The following is a 17,712-nucleotide window of genomic DNA, read 5'->3' on the forward strand; positions in this document are numbered from 1 at the left end:
ACAAAGGTCAGGCAGAACAGCTGCCTCCACGTAGGCAGTATGATTGTCCAATTGAACTAATTCCTGGAGCTAAAATCCCTACTGGTCGAGTTTATTCTTTAACTCCCAAAGAAGATGTTGTCTTGAAAGAATACATCGATAAAGCTCTTGATATGGGATTTATACGGCCATCTCAATCGCTGGCTGCCTCTCCTTTATTCTTTGTTCCAAAGAAGGAAGGAGATCTAAGGCCTTGCATTGATTACAGGGCTATTAACAACATCACCATAAAGAATCAGTACCCTTTACCACTGATTAATGTTCTGTTAGATCAATTAGGAACTTCCAAGTATTTCTCTAAATTGGACTTGCACGGTGCTTACAATCTGGTTCGCATTCGCGAAGGAGACGAATGGAAGACCGCTTTTAAGACGCGGTACGGCCTTTATGAATATTTAGTGATGCCGTTTGGTCTTTGTAACGCTCCCGCCACATTTCAGTTCTTCATGAACGATATCTTCAGAGATATGATGGACCAATTCGTGGTGATTTACTTGGATGACATTTTGACATATTCATCGTCTTTTCCAGAACATGTTAAACACGTGTTAGCTGTCTTACAAAGACTGAGAGAGAACAAACTTTTTGTTAAAGCTGAGAAATGTGTCTTTCATACACAAGAAGTGGAATTTCTGGGTTACGACATTACCAATCAAGGTGTTCGAATGAGTCGTTCCAAAGTGAAGGCCATATTGAATTGGCCTGTTCCACAAATGTCAAGTCATTACAGTCATTCCTAGGTTTTGCGAATTTTTATCGCAGATTTATTCGTTCTTTGTCCAAAACAGTGGCCCCATTGACAGCTTTAACTAGTTCCAAAGATCCATTCTGTTGGAACCAGAATGCCCAAGCTTCTTCTGAGAGGTTAAAGGAAGCATTTACCACTGCACCTGTACTTAAACTTCCTGATCCGGATTGTCAGTTTATCGTTGAAGCAGACACTTCCAGTGTTGATACAGGAGCTGTACTTTTGCAAGTTAGTGCAGAAACCAAGGAGGAGCATCCACTTGCTTTCTTCTCACGCAAACTTACTCCATATGAACAAAACTATACTGTCACTGAGCGTGAATTACTTGCAATCAAGGATGCTTTCCAAGAATGGCGACATCATCTTCTTGGGGCCAAACATCGATGCTGGTGTATTCGGATCATAGAAATCTTCAGGCATTCAAAACTATGAAATGTCTTACAGCTAGACAGGCCAGATGGCATGTCTTTTTTGCTCAATACGATTTTCGAATTACCTATCGCCCTGCCAGACAACATGTCAAGTCGGATGTTTTGTCTCGCATCGGTGAAGAGGTGAAAGAAGAACCATCGGTGCAAAATAAGTTGTTGGCAGATCACGTGATATGTAGTTGTTCTGCACAACCTTCCCTAAAAAACGAGTTACAGGAGTGGGTGAAACTAAATCCACAATTGATTCAGGAATTGAATATTGATATATACAATGGTTTGCCTTTCAAACAAGGAGTACTCTATCTACCAACTGGTACCACTCAGAACAAGGCCCTCAGTTGGGGTCATGATTCCTTGATTGCCGACCATCCTGGACAGAAGAAGACTCTAGAGTTGCTGAAAAGATGGTGTTGGTGGCCGTCTATAACACAAGATGTTATAAATTATGTTTCAACATGTTCTGTATGCAGTCAATGCAAGAACACTCCTGGCAAACCAGTGGGTTTACTCCAGCCCCTACCTGTTCCTAAAAAACATGGGACATGATATCAATGGATTTTGTGGTAGAACTTCCAAGAAATAAAGGCTATGATACCACATGGGTGGTGGTGGACTACTTTACAAAATTGGCGCTTTTTATCCCCTGTATTGGTGTACCAACAGCTGTTGGTCTGGCTGATCTATTCATCCGGCATATATTCCGGTTTTTTGGTCTACCTTCAGTGATAATCACTGACGGGCTCACAATTTGCTTCATGTTTTTGGAAAGCACTAAATTCGGCATTACTAATTGATGACAGGTTGTCTAGTGCTTATCACCCTCAAACGGATGGACAGACTGAGCGAGTCAATAGCACTATGGAACAATATCTGCGATGTTTGTGCCTGCAGTTTCAGTCAGATTGGCTCAATGTTCTGCCGGCAGCGGAGTTCGCCTATAACAATTCCTACCATAGTGCCATAGGTACTTCGCCTTTCTATGCTTTGTATGGGCAACACCCACGATCCATTCCTTTTGGATTCCAGTTTGTCTTTGGATACTCCTGCAGCAGGACGTAATATTAGAGATCTAAAGAGTCTACAGACGAAAGTTAAGCAGCAATTGGAGCAAGCTAAAAAACAAGATAAGACCTATGCCGATGCTCATAGAATCCCTGCACCTGTCTACAAAGCAGGTATGAAGGTATGGCTGTCCACAAAAAACTTGAGGATACCCGGTAAAAAGAAATTGTTGCCTAAATACATCGGGCCATATGAAGTGCTCCACATTATAAATCCGGCTGCTGTCCGTCTGGCATTGCCACAACGGTGGCGACTGCATCCTGTATTCCACGTGTCACTCATCAAACCGTGCTCGGATGCTACTAGATTGTCTATAAGGCCTGTTGCTATTTCTGGGAAAGGGTCAGACAAATATGAAGTACAAGACATACTGGACATGAGGCTACGGTCTGGGAAACCGTATTATCTACTGGATTGAAAAGGTTATGGTCCCGAGGATAGATCCTGGGAACCTCTGTCTAACATTCATGCTCCTGCTTTATTAAGGCAATTCCACTCGAAAAGGGGAGAGGCTGCTCCTTTGGGGGGTGGCACTGTCGTGCCTGCTGGACATATCTCTGGACCAGGAACGACCTCTCCATACAAAATGAGTTACGCCCATAGAACCACTAGACCATTCTACTCAAAATGGAGGTTGTTCGATGCATTGTCCGGAAAACGACGTCTGCATTTTTCACGTCGTTAAAATTCACGTGACTTAGTTCCATCACGTGTATCACGGCAGTGCGTACATAAGCAGCGTAGAAACTCCGATCGCTGCTTCTGATTAAGTCAATTTTGGCGTTTTGTAGCTGAACACCGGACCTGCGTTCTCGCATTCCCTTCAGCAACTTCTTTGGCCTTTTTTGAGCGTGTTTTCCTCCACACGCTAATTCCTGAGCTGCGTGTATCCTGTTCGCGTGCCAAATATCCACGCCGACGCTGTCTGCAAGCGCGGCTGTCCTGAGCTGCGTGAATCCTGTTCGCGTGCCAAATCTCCACGCGGACGCTGTCTGCAAGCGCGGCTGTCCTGAGCTGCGTGTATCCTGTTCGCGTGCCAAATATCCACGCGGACGCTGTCTGCAAGCGCGGCTGTCCTGAGCTGCGTGAATCCTGTTCGCGTGCCAAATCTCCACGCAGACGCTGTCTGCAAGCGCGCTGTCCTGAGCTGCGTGTATCCAGTTCGCGTGCTAAATCTCTACACACGGACGCTGTTTTCAAGCGCGGCTATCCTGGGCTGCGTATATCCAGTTCGCGTGCTAAATCTCCACACGGAAACGCTGTCTCCAAGCGTGGCTGGCCTGGCTGCGTGTATGCTATTGCGTAAAATCCTGCATGTGGTTTTCTGAACTACTTGAACCTTTGGTACCTGTGACAGTTAACAGGTGAAATTCTAATTTTTGTTCTTCGTGGGAAAGGAAGTATTTCATGAACTATTGGAAGGTGATTGTGCACAGTACTTTGGACGCTATCCTGTGGTGCACCAACCCGGTATCTAGCGAGAGCCTCGTGCCGTTCGGGATAAGTCTCCCTTACTAATCAACCCTTCCTTTGTCGTTTGTTCAACTCCTGGTTTTCTTCAAGAAACTTTCGTGGATTACTTCAGTTTTGCCATAAGGTCAGTGTCTGAATTAATGCTAATAATGTGTTATCTAAGTAATTCGATTGGGACAGTTTCTTATGATACTTTATCTATCCTAGGCATACTTCCTACACAAGTCCCACGCCCTTTCCAGTGATCCATCTCTCTGCCTGTTTCATTCAGTCAGAGAGTTGTATCATTTGGAAGGTCTAAATTGACCTACCTACAATCAAGTCGTGTGAAAATAGGATCCGGAAGAGCCCTACCAAATTGCATCCTTTTTGGTTACCGTATCCTTTTCAATTGATACATTGGTGATTTATGACAGACAGGCTGGTGAAGAGGTGCAAAGGAGACGGGAATGGAGTAGGTGGAGAGGGGAGAAGAGTGGGGAGCAGATGGGAAGGGAGATGGGGATAGGAGGAAGTGAGACAGTGAAAAGAGAGGAGCAGAGGGAAAATGGAGGCGCAGAGGAGAGAGAAAGAGGAGTCAGATGACTGGTGTATAGGTGGGGGTAGAGAGGAATGAAAGAGTAAGAGTAGCGGAGGAAGGAGAGGGTAAAGACTGAGAGTGGTGGGGTGGCAAGGAGAAAAGGGAGAGCTGAGGCAAGGGGGAGAATGATGGAGGAATGTGAAGCGATGGTGAGACAGGCCCCATACCCAAAACAGTTGAAAGGGTATTCTGGTGGGAGAGAAGGCTAGGGATCCAGACATTGTATCTGAAGACCTACTCAGCGACAGCAGGAGGAGAAGCCTGAGTCCTTTGCAGGCCAAAAGTGCTGAAAGTCTTGATTCGTGACCCCCGCCAAGAAGTCCCAGGAGAGCAGGGGTGGTAGTGCCAGGTAAACTAACGTCTAGAAGGGACAGCATGTCACCCTGACAAGCCTTTGACACACAAGACGGAATCAGTGAGGGCCATTAAAGCAGTGTGGAACACCTAAAACCCCAGATACAGTGAGTGACTGTTCCACTCCGGCAGTGAGCTATATTTTAAGTGCGGAAGGACAGAGGGCCTTGGTCTTAAAGAAAGTCTCACTGTTTGTTAGAAGAGCCAAATCCCACTGGCTGAATTAAAACCCAACTCCTCTTGAAATTGACGCATGTTCTCCAGTTGTCTGTCGATTTCCCCCAGCAGTTACTGGCTGCCTCATTACGTTCCAAAGCCAGCCACACTCCAGGAGGGTGAAAACTCTGATCTCCCGAAAAGCTGTCCGATATGCAGGGTAAATGGCCCTTGTGGTTCGCCATCTGATTGCACAACAGTATTGAACAGACAATGCACATATGCTGTGCAAGCGCTGGCACGGATTGCGAACCAGAACCCAACAAAAATTCTGTGGCAGTCGGAGAAAACTCGCAATGAGCATGAGCTATCATGAAGCAAGGTAGTAATTGGGGAAATGAACCTATACATCATAATGTCCATTGGGATACTATTATCGCCTGTATAAAAAGAGGCATATGCCTTGTGATTTTGTGGGTGTTGTTAGGGTGGCGTTTCAGGGGGTAGGAAAGGAGTAGCAGAAAATCAGAACCTTTGTTGCCCATACCAACTGACTGAATGAAGAACGATAAGGGGTGGCCCTGACAACTACATATAGAATAGTTCATGTTGCATGCTAGGTGGCCTGCTAAAAACCTGGGCCGGAACACAAAAACCTTCTGAGAGAAGCCAGTTCTGGGTGCTATCTCAAACTCTTGTGACAGCTCCAAGGTCACAACCCCAAATAAATGGTCTTTTAAGCCATTGAGAAATTGGGTACAGGCAAAAAAATCCTGCTCAAATATACCTAGATCGTATGGAAAATTAACACCTATGGTAAGGGGGAGGGAGGGCAGAGTTACATATCTTGCCCTGATAACGCACCGGAGAAGCCCCTAAGGCATCTGGCTTTTCCAGGGTGCCAGTCTTAAAGCCTTCACCTTATCTCGAGAGCAAAGAGCAAGACAAAAATCATGACCAAGGAGTGCGCTCCTAGTAACTTGAAAAATACTGTTCTAGGTGGATGCAGAGGTGTCTGACTCTGTAATAGGATTGGTCTCTGGCCGTTAGGTCTCTGTAGATTTACCTTGGTCCTCTTACCGAATTTGCTCTATCCTGCCTTTTTTCTGACTGTTTACTTGGAATCTTTCTTTTGATTTGTTTCCCCAAACTTCCCATATGCGTTCCTCCCAAGCATAGCCCTACCCGAGAGCTTGGAAAAAAGGAACACGAGCACAGGGTAAAAATTAAGCTGATGCTGCCAGCCAATATCTCTATTTCAGTGGGAAAGAGCAACCCACATTTGGGCCTTAAGTTGATGTCTGCTTCTGGACGATGGTGAAGGTTTAGGCTCATCCGTTATGACAAACTGCTTTCTGCTCACTAGGCCAAATATGGAGGCACCATTTTTGGGCCAGTCTGGGTCAACGAAGGGGAAAATTGGAACAGGGTCCAAACCCACACTTACCTGATGGAGCACTATGGAAGGCCATCCAGTCGATAGCGACTCGTTAATTTTGGCTATTTGGTGGCACCACTTGTAGGCCAGACAAAAATATTGACATGGTAGGGGAAGGTTGGATAGAGATTGGCTGTGAAGAGGGTCACCCTACCTTCGATGTTTTCCTTTCTATCTTGGAGTAGGGAGATACCCTCGGTGCAGGAGAGGTGGACCGTAATGCTCTGAAAGTGGGAACGGGAGTGTTAAACCAGGCAGCAGAGAGTAAGGATGCTGATTTGATTGGGCCCCATTTCTCCTCTTCATGGATAATTTGTATGTCTATGGCCACTTGGGTAGCAATGTACAGGTTCAGGTTATAAGAGAGATTTTGAAAGCAGTAGTTTTTAAAATGTTTTATCTTAAACGTTATTATACCAGTTTAAGCATATATTATATAATGTATTAATTTTGTGTTTGTGTATTTTGCTAAAATGCCCTAAATTAACTTTGGCAATAATTCAGCTTCCCAGCCCCCCTATTCCCTCCCCACCCAAATAATGCAACCAGTCCACAAATTCCCAGCCAATCTTGAGTTCAGAGCCCGAACCGCAATGCTGCTGTTAGGGCAGACCATTTCTCCAGCTCTCGTATCCACTTCAATGGGACCACTAGCATATCTGGTGACTGTTTTGAAATCCTGAGCTGATTTTTGGGTGTGAGGTACTTTTAAGCCTCATTCCCAGCCGTATTAATTTATTGGGGGGGCAATGGTCAGTATTTAAGGCTACTAGTGTAGGGGACCCTATCCCCCATGTATGTCTGTTGTTGCAATACTACCTTCCCAACCCCCATGAGGAGAGCAGTGCAGATAAACCTTGTTTTCATTCTTTTTGGACTGTGGCTATTGAGCTCATGGTGGGTGGACCACAGACCTTGCGGCCGTAGTTTAAAAATAAAACGCATGACAATGATTGTTTAGCTCAAAATGGCTGGGCATGTAGCTTAAGCGAAGGGAGGCAGGCAGGAAGAATGTTTTGGGATAACCACTGCCCAAGCGATCTAATGCAAGGAAACACTCTACTATTCTATCAACAGCGCAGACATTTTGTAGTACTACCTCCCTTGAACTGGTGGGCTTAACCACTTCCAAGTCGTGCATTGCCTAGGTCTTCCTTATGGGCCCTGGACTTTGCTACTATGCTATTGCTGCTGCTCTCTATCAAGAAGCGGAGTCCTGCTGGATCATGAGTCGTTGTGCTTGCAGGCCCTGTGACTGGTCACTCCAAATCTGCCACACTTTGAATTGTAGTATGCGAAATCTTGAGTTAAGGGAAACACTTCCTGTTAATTTACATACTGCGCCAGACATCCGAGAGATCCATTTAGAGGTCTACGATTCTAGCAACTTATTTATCCAGTTTGGAACGTAGTGTGTTGATGCTCTCTGCAATATCAAGCTTCTCATTCACTCAAGCAAAGCCGGTACACATACTGTCCAATAGAATTTGCACATTCAGTATTTCCTCCTCTGGTTGTTAGTCTGCGTTCTCTGTACCCTTACTGTTGTGTGTTTTGGCCTTAGGGGGTTGTCTTGTGAAAGTGCCCATTTTCCCTTGCTTTTCGCTGGTGGAATTGGCTTTATTCGTCATGAGATGGTGGTAAGTAGCAACAGCAGTTTTTATGCCCCAGGCAATGCTATGTAACGTAATTGTCCAGTGCCAGATGTTTACATTATTTTCAGCGTATCTTGGGCCACCAATGTATATAATGATATGGCGCTTGAGTGGTTCTATTATATTGCCCGATCCAAAACAGAACAGTCACGGACAAGCCCCGGCAGACTGGTGTACTGTCCTAGCACAGGTGCCAAGCCGTGCTGGGCAGAGTCTCGGCGGGCTGCCCAAGAGTCAGAACTGAGGGAGAACTAATGGCAGTAGCCCGTTAGCCAGGCGGATACAATCCAGCTAGGTGGCTCGTCGCACCAGACACTGCCGCTGGCCACAGCAGAGTTCTGGGATCGGCTCTTTGGCGGCTCAGCCCACGTTGTTATGCGGCGGTCTGGTCACCAACTTCAGTGACCGGTCTTGGCGGTGGTCAAGGGCACGATTGTCGGCGGACTTGTGGGCGCAATATCACAGGTAGCGCTTAGAGGCGCAGAGCTCGGTTACAATGCAGGCTGCTCAACAGTGCCCCCCCCCCAATACGATTGCAATTTGTAATAAACGCTGATGCTAATGGAGACATTCAAATTCTCATATTTTAAATTACAAACACTAGGTAATTTTGATCCTTTCAAAAAGTCTTCCTATAGACTCCATGCTGTTTGAATATCTACTACACCCTTGAGTGAACTCTTTGTGGATGGAATGTATACCCCACAAGGCTATTACGTGATGCACCTTTGTCCCAAGTCGGTCATGAATTCACTAACATTTGTGAACAGTAAACAACAAAACGGTGGCATCTATTGAGAGAAATACAAATGTTATTTATTTGATTAGAGAACTAGACAATGGCTTGGTATCGGTGTAGTTGTAGGGCCATACAGCAATCAAGAATGCACGAAGTGCAGGGGCAACATGCTAGTGTGGGCCCATATAATTTGGTCAATGTGGGCCAGTTTGTTACTACACTGTGCAGCTATTATTTTTGACCAGTGTCACTGAACAAATTGTCTTTAAAATGGACATTTAGGAAGACATTTTACAATTAAATACCCCTTTGGCACTGCTCAGTCTGTCACCAAAGGAATCCCATTTGTGATTGTTTTTTGCTTTTTCATTGGCTACTGAGCCAGTTTTATGCCCAAGTCTGACCTTTTGGGCTATCGCTCCAAATGACATACCTTAAATAAGAGTCATTTTCAACCATGCATACAAAACTAAGATTCAACTAGTTTACAAGTGAAGATGGTTGCCAAGTGTGACAAGTTGTAGGATATATGGGCACATAATGTAGCACATTGTTTCACCGAACGGATGTCAGTTGGGCTGGGGAGACTACAGTATCATGTGAGCAATATTAGTCCTTTAATGTACAACTCACTGATTTGTGGGCACCCGCAGACGAACAGTGGCACGTGGCTCATACATCAATGTCATCCGTGTATAAAGAAGAGTATGGGTAAAGCCTACTTCTCTTAAGTTATTTTGAAGAGTGATATTGTTGTGGGGATCTTCTTTGGCTAGATAAGCACAACACAACACATTCATAGACAACAGACGTTTTCCTAATAATGTGGGCATCGTTTGATGCTAATGGCAATGACACCAAGTTGATATAGCATCAGTGTGACTCGGTTGCGGTAAAAGAATGCCGTCTTCACTGCCACTTCCTTGCATTTGGATGTCTTCCATTTGTGTTACAGCTATTTCTTCATCCCATAAAGGCCTGCAAAGCATGCATATCAAAAGTGGTCAAAAATTATTTGATTTAACAACTGACTTGAGAAACATTATGGATAAACTGCGTATTATCAAAAAGGATGCTAAATGATTCAACAATGGAAAAGTACGTTGTTTGTAAAAACAACAAATTGATACAGATGTCGACAACATGCTTATGGCACAGCTTCATCCCACAATACATTTTAATGGACATAATTGTAACTATTATTTCAATAAATCATTGCCTGAGACTGTTTAGTGAATTTCAGACAGGCCAGCTGCAGATCCGTGCATGCCCCCAAACCATGTTATTTCAAATCCATTAATCCCGATGCATACCTCCACCAATACATCATGCAAGATTATAATATATACTTTTACATGAAAATCACTGTGACTGATGTAGAGGACTCTTTAGTATGTCATACTTGCATGTAGATGTAAAAAAGCAATTTGCTTTGTCAACATTTTGCTCTTGAAAATAATCTGTCATTTAGAACAAACCAATAATACTAACCACAGATACAATTGTGAGAACTGAGAAAAGCTCTGTTCATTGGCATTACAGGTGAGAGCGTCTTACACGTTTACAAGGCTTAGATATTGAGAGAGTGAAGTGTCTGCATGATCAGTCGAAGTTCACTCCACCGGCTCTGACTGTCCCTTAGCACCAGGTGGCTGTGACTTTGGTTGCACTGTTCATGGAATGCAAAAGCAAGCAATGCTCCATACCAAACCCGATTTACAATCCATGGCTGTCGGGTATGGAGTGGGTTTACAGACTATTTATTTATTCTGAAACCACGAGAGGGGTGACCATTAAATCATCCGAAAGCAAAAAGAATAATTGTCTACATTCCTTGTGTTAAATCATGAAATATGCATTGCCCTACTGCTCAGTGCACGAATGCCCCTAAAAGAGTAAACTCTTATTGTGATGACACATCTTGTCAAAGGTATTCTCTCCCTTGGATAGCTGGTAACAATGTGTTAAACTGGAGTGTTGACTATTTCTAAAAAGTAGGCCAACTGGGGAACTCGGATTGTTCTCTTTTCCCCTCCTCCCTTAAATATGCATTGCCCTAGTTGCATTGTAACACACATTATGTGTTTCAGGGTCTATGAGTAAAATGATTGGAAGAAAAACATGTGGCATGTCTGCTGCGGCAGGCACTGGTAGTAGCAATGCAAAAAAGATAGCAGGCGCCCCTCTCTAGAAAGAACACGGCATGATAACCTGTTCTGTGTTTATTAATCACTTTGAGAGTTCACAGCCATCTGCTTTTTGCTCACTATACCTTACACAGATGGGAAATATCCATTTGCATATCAGTCTTTGTCCTGCACCGAAATGATATGGCAATTCCTCTCTGAACAAAAGTACCAACAGCAACCCCATACACGTGTTTCAGCCTTGTTGGGCCTCATCAGTGAGGTGAAGCTGTACCTCTCTGAGCACAGTGAGCAGGGAGTCTCCGTCTGGTTGCCCCCACGTAACCTAGGGTGACCAATCCCAAGTTCCTTCCAAAAATGCAAAAAAGATAGCAGGCGCCCCTCCCTCGAACAAACACGTCATGATAACCTGTTAAGTGGTTATTAACCACTTTGAGAGTTCGCAGCCATCTGCTTTTTGCTCACTGTACCTTTCCCTTTTTTGGTTTACTGTTAGTAGCAATGTTGATGTTTGGAGCATCAAAGTGTTTTTTCCGCTTTGAGACATGCATAGCTTTTTTAAATTTAATCATGTCATCCAGTGTTTATAAAATAGCTTTATGCTGGATTTCTCTCACTTCTAGGTTCTGTATTACTCAATTTGTCAACCTCTGAAGGCTGAAGGGCCAAGCTGGCCAATTCTATAGTTTTCTTGCGACCGCGATGTCCACAGTTAGCAGGAGCCATACAAGCAATAAATAGGACCCATTGCTGCAAACCTAATGCCTTGTGAGGAGAAACACGTATTTGGCATGCGTAATCTATCTGCACTTTAAATTAAGCAGTGGAACCTCTTCTGTAAATGAAGGCATTCCTGTGAATATTATAAGAACTTAAATCAACGTGATGTCCAAAAGGATTCCACGTACACCGTTTAAGATGCCCTCTGGGATTAAGTCGTGGAAAGTGGAGCTTGTCCTACACGTCCTGAAGAAGACCATGTGTCCAGAATTCGTTTTGGATTTATTTGTCAAAACTAGCACTTTAAGTCCCAACACATATCGGGCTATTGACTTGCTTGGAAGACTGATGTATTTTAGTTTCAGCAAGTAACATGTATGAATGGTTTTTATGACAGTAATGTGATGATGCACTCTTTAAATACAGTGAAAATGATCATTATGATTAAGCACTTTATGGCAATATTGACACTACAGTTTTTGGAGATTTTTTAACCATTACGACCTCTGTAATAAATATCACATTTCATATATGCTGAGTCTTTAAGATTTTTCCACTGGTTACCTTTGAGTATATTCATTAAATCTTTTTATTTTTTGTATTTTTTTTTTTTGGTGTTAAACATATTTATTCTATTAATTCATCCTGCAGGTTTCAATATCCTTGGTGTGTTGAAGAGCCGAGCTGGCCTTGCCGGGATTCGATCTTGTGACTGTAGGTGTTGCACAGATATCCAAGACTAGCACATATCTCTCTACGTATTGTAAACTTGAATGTTGGTATTCTTTACACTGCCCAGAGGTCACTTTAAAGAGCTCCAGGAAAGGAAAAGAGATGCAGATGAAGTTGTGCATGCAATGCAGAGTTTCCCCTTATGCTTTACTCCTTATTTTATTTCATGGGTCATTTATTTCATTCTTAAACTCCTCATGCTGGGCTGACTATCGAACCCATGTTGTATTGTTCCCATGGTCTGCACGTTGCCCTTCAGCTATCCTACTGGCGTAATAAAACCAGAGGCTGCTATCCATTCTGTCTGCAGGGTTCCTAAGAAGCTGCTAAAAATTATGGCGGCTCTGGCCCTGATTTTTCCTAATTCTAGAGAAGGAGATTTGTGCAATGGTGGAGTACCTGGGCTTATGATGATCATGTCTGGCAAATGCCTATCTAATATCTACATACAAACCAAAATGCTTGGCTTTGGCAAAACAATTGGTTTGTTTTGAACATTAATCCATGCAAGGATTAGATGCGAGGATACTTGTATATTGCTTACAAATTGAGTGGCTGCTGAAGGCTCACTTGGATAAGACGTTTGTATTATCCCACAATCTAATTTAAAGCTACAAATAAGCCATTAACTCTCAGATGACTGGTTAGAAATCATACTGACAGGCCCTATGCAGCAGGAGTTAGATGTTAATATGTGGTAGAGCTAGGGGATGTGGTTTGGGGGCAGATAGTGGGGTAGGACTGGCTTTAAGGCAGGGGTCTCTAGATCCGTTGTAGTCACAATTCACTATACTGTCTAAGAATGATGGTAGTTATAGTATAAAACATCTGGAGAGCCAAGGGTTGCAGACTCCTGCTCTAGGGCTTAGCATGGATAGATCTAGTTGGTCAATGGGGCTAAAAGCCTAACCACTATACGCTGTGTCCCATCCTCTTCCTATCCGGACTCCAATACAATTGTATCAGCTTATAGGCGGCAATATAGTGCCACTGAATAGCCGAAATTAAAAATGACTGCCTCTGAGAAAGTACTTTAGGTCTGGGCCATGGCATGTTTAGTACCAGTTCAAGGACCTTCCATTTGATTGTAGGATGGCTGCTAGGACATTACGGGGTTCATGTTGATTTGCCTGGCAAACAGTCTTGTTTGTAAATGCTCTTTACCTTCTCTCTGCATCTAGGCTAGGGGCAGCCAACACTGTACATATAACCATGGTAAACGGGGTCATGGCTTAAGCAATATTATATGGGGTGAGCTGTGATTGGGGGCCCTCATGGTGTCTCCCCCACACACACCCATTTGTGATAGTTATTATAATTTTTAAGTCTGACCCTTTTTGGATTTGTGTACTATATTTCAGTAACCTTTCAAAAACGTACTAGATTTTATCTTCCCAGGGTGGGCAGAGGGGCGTTGAATTGTTTGTTTAAAAGCCACAAAGCAAATATATGTTTGTTTAGGCTAGGTAGTGTCCGTTTGGATGTTGTCCAATTTGTTTTTAATAACTTGCTTGAAGATTTCTGAGATAGTGAAATGTTGCAGCTTACCCCTTTATTTATTTATTGAAATGATTTAGTTTGTTTACAAACTTTTCATTTAGACATCATAAAACATAAGAGTGGCAAATTAGTTCTTAATTCAGTTAGAAAATTACTTAGGATCAGTTACAATAATATTGTTTCCAGGCGTCATTCATTAAATACTCTAATTCTTAGTTCGGGAATAAAGTCTTCATATCCTTATGGTCAAGTATTGTTTGCCATTATTTCAGCCCAGAATTGTAGTACTCTAAATGTCATAGTATGATTGTTAGCACAAATAACATAAGCCCAATGTTCATTGCAACTCATCTGTGTTTCTGAATGCTGTAGCATATTTGCAAAAAGCTGTCCCTTTTTCCTCCATTGCTGAACGTTTCATAATTAAGTGAAAAAGGGATTCTTTGTGGTCCATATGTTTGCAAAATCTACAGTATGGTTCATCTGGTACCAGTTGTTTGGTTCTTGACAAATATTCTCGTGTTGGTAGAATGTTCAGTCTTAATCTTAAAAACACATCTCTCATTCGACGATCTGGAAATAATACTAAGTATTTTGGCAGTTGGTTTAACGCTCTCCCCTCAAAAGTAGGAGAAATGTCCATTTGATATTTGGCTTTTTTTGAGAGGGTTAAAATCCAGTCCAAACGTTGGATCTTCTTTACCTCAAAGAGCCATTTAATTAACATTTCATTTGTTGCCTCCGCGTTTCCCAACAAAAGGTTAGAAACTTTCTTCCATGTTGATATCGCTGCATTATTTGTTTGAATTGCCTTGTCACATAAAATTTCAATTGAAGGAATAGAATCATTGATTATATAGGTCCAAGTATTTCCACTTGACTATGGATTTCAATGATTGTATAGCCAATTCATGTCTTATTCGTGGCATTGGAAAGGAGGCTGGTAAGGACAGTGTTTTTCTCCAGAAGATAGCTTCTATTTGCGTCCATATTCAGGGTGATATATTAAGCATTGTCTCGCTTCCATAAGTTAATATGGCCATCACTTTTTGGCGATAAAATACCATTACTGCTCTTGGAGAATATTTGCCATATTGTACGTGTATCGAAAGACCTTGTCGAGCCAATGACAATGATTTAGCTTTCAGGTGTTGAACCCATCCGGATTCGACTTCTGAATGATTCAGCCATACTCCTAAGTATTTAACAGTTCTTATGTGCTCTATTCCTTCACTTTTAATATCAATCCGAAGTGGTTTGTTATTTGTACCTTGTGTTAATGCCATTACTTTCTTGTGTTGATTGTTACATTATTCTGATCTGTGTAATGGACAAGGATGTTCAAACTTTTTTGAAGTCCATCTGGCATCCTGTCAAAAATAACTATGTCCTTGGCGTATAGCATATATGGAATTTGAGTATTATTCAATTTTGGTGGATTCACAGATATTCTTGCTTGCGTTTTGCCAAGATCTGATATGTACAAGATAAATGACGTTGCTGCCAACAGACAACCTTGCTTTAATCCATTCATCGTTGGAATTATAGATGACATAACTCCAACTTGCGAGAGCCTGACACAGATTGAAGTATGTGAACAGAGAGCTTTTATAGGCTCCAATATTTCTTTCGGCCACTTCCATATGATGAGTTTGTCCTAGTGGTTTTGACGGTCAATCGTGTCGAGCGCAAGGTGTATATCGACAAAGATAGCATATATCGATATTTTTTTCACAAGTTCTTCTTTAAGCGCAACAGATTCACATTCGTTCCCACGTTTTTCATGAAACCAACTTGCCTTGCATCAAATCGGCCCATGTTGTGGCCGACTCAATTAATCTCTTTTGCATGATCGCCGCAAAATGTTGCCCAATGGATCCAAGAGGGCTATTGGTCTGAAGTTTGCTTGTAGGGTCCTATTCCCTTGTTTATATATTGGGATTATTATTGCTGTTTTCCAACTTTTAGGTAATTGAGCTTCTTAATGGTATTGAAAAGGTGAAAACATATGGTTGCCCAAATATCGGGGTTCTTCTTGATGACTACATTGGTCAGGCCATCTGGGCCTGGGGGCTCTTGAACGGTTTAGATATTTGATATGATTTAGAAGCTCCTCATAGTCTCACAATACATCCCAAGTCGATGCAATTTCTTTATTCTCGTCTATTGCTATAGCCGTTTTATTTTACATACAATGATGAAAAATATGCTACCCAATCTGCATCTGAAACCCCCGACACCAGGTGGTCCGTTTGCTTTTCTTTGTCTTGAATGAGATTCCAAATTTCTCTAGTATTCCTTTGGCTAATGCTTTCAACATATTCTCGGCATCTGTTTGGGCTATCTGTGCTCAGGTTTGCTTGATCCAATTTCTATATTTTTGCTTATGGTGTCTTATTATTGCAACCTGTTGTGCTAAAGTCAAACATTTTGTGGCTTTTATGTTTCTTTTTAGTTCTTTTTTCCTTTGTGCTATTTGGTAATTATATACATGGATATGTTTTACTTTCGAGTTTGTTGCTGTTATTCCTTTTGTTCTAAAGGGAATTAATATCCATTCATAATCTATTTTCTGTTTGTCAAAATTGTTTCAGAGAATCGATCCTTAGGAATCTCCAATTGTATGTCAGATATTCGCAGTCGGCTTAGCCCGTTGGTCAGTTTTAACCGTGGTAATGAGTGATTCTGTGCTCGGACACCTGTTGTTTCCCATGGCATTGTCACTTTATAATGATCACTCATTAATGAGGGAACTACTTTTTAAAGCTTTTATTTTAGTTCCTATTGACTCTGGAAATATATATGTAATCTAATGTAGCAGTTGAACCGCAATTTCTCCATGTCGGTTTAGGTGGTATATCATCCCAGTAACATCCATTAGCAAGAGTTAACTCTTATTCATTTCTTTTGTCCAAAGTAATGCTTTGTGTTGCAGTTTAACAGAGGAGATCTTGGTACCATCTTCAGCAAATATGTGGATATTCAAATAGCCACATACTATTAGGACTATATTATTATATTTTAGTTGCAAATTATTGATGCTTGATGAAGCTGTATCAATGAAAGAAGCTTCAGTAATGCTGCTGTGCTCCAGTAAAGATTTATTAGGACAAGTAGACCTGACCTAGTTGCTGGGATTTTTTGGACTCATGGCTAGACTTTATTTCATTTGGTTCAAGTATAGTAATTGGCGTGAAAGCGTTAGGATTGTAGGACTCTAATATTCTTATGTTGGCTTCAGCTTTAACCAATGTCAGTAGACAAGCTGAGGGACGACCTTTGGTTCTGACAATTGCCGGGTTAATAATTGTTATAAACCCGTTGCATGTCGGATCTTGAGATATCCATGTCTCTTCTAAGCATATTAAATCAAAGGACAATAGGTCTTTATTTGTTGTTGTAAATAAGTGTGCTGAGCACCTTGTATTCGATGAACATAAGGATAGAGTCATATTCCCTGTAGATTGTGATTCTTTTTGTCTAACATTTCTTTGTTGTTTATTTTGTAGTTGGTTTTCTCTAGTTCGTCTCAGTGATCCCTTGCGTTCAGTATTTCTATCCGACCGATTCCTATCTTTCTTGTGTATCAAACTTCTGCCTCAAGATTTGGTGTACACAGAGTCATTGGTTCCATGACTGCAGATGATTCTGCTGTCGATAGAGCTTTCGCTCGCTGCTGCGTCTGTGGGCCCAAGGCAGAAATCATTGGAGAGATGTATGAATTCAATGGCGGCACCTCCTTTCGTCTCGTGAAGATTCTGCACTCACTCCAAATGGCTGCTGATTCTTAAGTGTGGAATGCAGTGAGAGCCAGATGTACTAATGTCAGCGCCAACACTCCCCACACACGCTCCGCATACGCTGGAGCAGGGGATTTTAATGGCGAGGCTCCTCCTCCAAAAGTCTGGTCCGTAAACAGCAACTGAAGGCAGACTGCA

The 17,712-nt window shown here is 42.4% G+C and overlaps 1 protein-coding gene across 2 annotated transcripts in view; it reads left to right on the forward strand.

Moving 5' to 3' along the window:
- The window catches only part of PCIF1 (phosphorylated CTD interacting factor 1), a 400,121-nt gene that overhangs the window by 14,275 nt on the left and 368,134 nt on the right, over nucleotides 1–17,712 (forward strand). Inside the window, exon 2 of one of the 2 annotated variants that reach the window (XM_069651241.1) lies at nucleotides 12,194–12,256. The exons of the other annotated variant lie outside the window; for it this stretch is intronic. The gene's annotated coding sequence lies outside the window, so the exon portion shown is untranslated. The remainder of the gene's footprint in view (nucleotides 1–12,193; nucleotides 12,257–17,712) is intronic. 2 annotated transcript variants of the gene reach the window in all.

Source organism: Ambystoma mexicanum, chromosome 3p (genome assembly GCF_040938575.1).
Source record: "Ambystoma mexicanum isolate Mex_15411 chromosome 3p, UKY_AmexF1_1, whole genome shotgun sequence".
Classification (NCBI taxonomy): Eukaryota; Metazoa; Chordata; class Amphibia; order Caudata; family Ambystomatidae; genus Ambystoma; species Ambystoma mexicanum.